Source organism: Asparagus officinalis, chromosome 3 (assembly GCF_001876935.1).
Source record: "Asparagus officinalis chromosome 3, Aspof.V1, whole genome shotgun sequence".
Taxonomy (NCBI): domain Eukaryota; kingdom Viridiplantae; phylum Streptophyta; class Magnoliopsida; order Asparagales; family Asparagaceae; genus Asparagus; species Asparagus officinalis.
In genome coordinates, this window is record NC_033796.1 from 92,973,505 (window position 1) to 92,973,905 (window position 401).

The following is a 401-nucleotide window of genomic DNA, read 5'->3' on the forward strand; positions in this document are numbered from 1 at the left end:
GACATGAAGCTTACCTGACAAGGTCGAGCTCACCCGACATGAATCTCTCCCAAGAAGGTCGAGCTCGTCCGATGCTAAGCTCGCTCGACAAGGTTGAGCTCGCCTGAACCAAAGCTCGCCCGATAAGGTCGAGCTCACCCGACGCGAAGCTCACCCAACAAAATCAAGCTTGCCCAACACAAGGCTCACCCGACAATATCGAGCTCGCCTGACAGGACTTAGCCTGCTTGATAATTAGGATTCATTTAACAAGGTTAAAGCTCACTGAGGCAACGAACCTCACCTAAGTAGGCAGGGTCCACTAGGGGATGAACATGAGTTTGCTCATCTCCTCTGTGTTCGGTCCTATAGTACCCAAGGCTTACCAGAGTGGATTTGTGTCACGCCAATAGCAGCGGCGG